This window comes from Tupaia chinensis, unplaced genomic scaffold (assembly GCF_000334495.1).
Source record: "Tupaia chinensis unplaced genomic scaffold, TupChi_1.0 Scaffold146027_1, whole genome shotgun sequence".
Lineage (NCBI taxonomy): Eukaryota > Metazoa > Chordata > Mammalia > Scandentia > Tupaiidae > Tupaia > Tupaia belangeri.
The window spans coordinates 241,375-241,713 of NW_006205883.1; the positions used below are offsets into that span (position 1 = coordinate 241,375).

The 339-nt window shown below is 40.7% G+C and overlaps 1 protein-coding gene across 1 annotated transcript in view; it reads right to left on the minus strand.

The window, feature by feature from the left end:
- The window catches only part of GYG2 (glycogenin 2), a 44,894-nt gene that overhangs the window by 35,851 nt on the left and 8,704 nt on the right, over positions 1-339 (minus strand). The gene's annotated exons all lie outside the window — the stretch shown is intronic.

The window sequence follows — 339 nt, forward strand, 5'->3', positions numbered from 1 at the left end:
TTGGGGCTGGCAGGTGCATAGTGTTTGAGGGCGCTGGACTCCCACATGGCCCTCCATGGTTCGAGTCCCAGACCTGGTGGCTTGCTTTCTCCCTTATTTTCAGGCTGTAGTTGATCACAGACATTAGCAGCTACAGAAAATAGAACAATGAATATGGTTGGACTATTGCACATTCTTTTTTTTTTTATGATCTTTTTTATCCCCTATAAGGTGTATTGGCATGATTGAGACACAGAGATAGTGACAGGGACACTTCCCCTCTCACTGTCTCTCTCTGTGAGCACAAATACTCTACAGAAAACTTTAAACTAATACTAAATAACATTTTAAAATATTTTT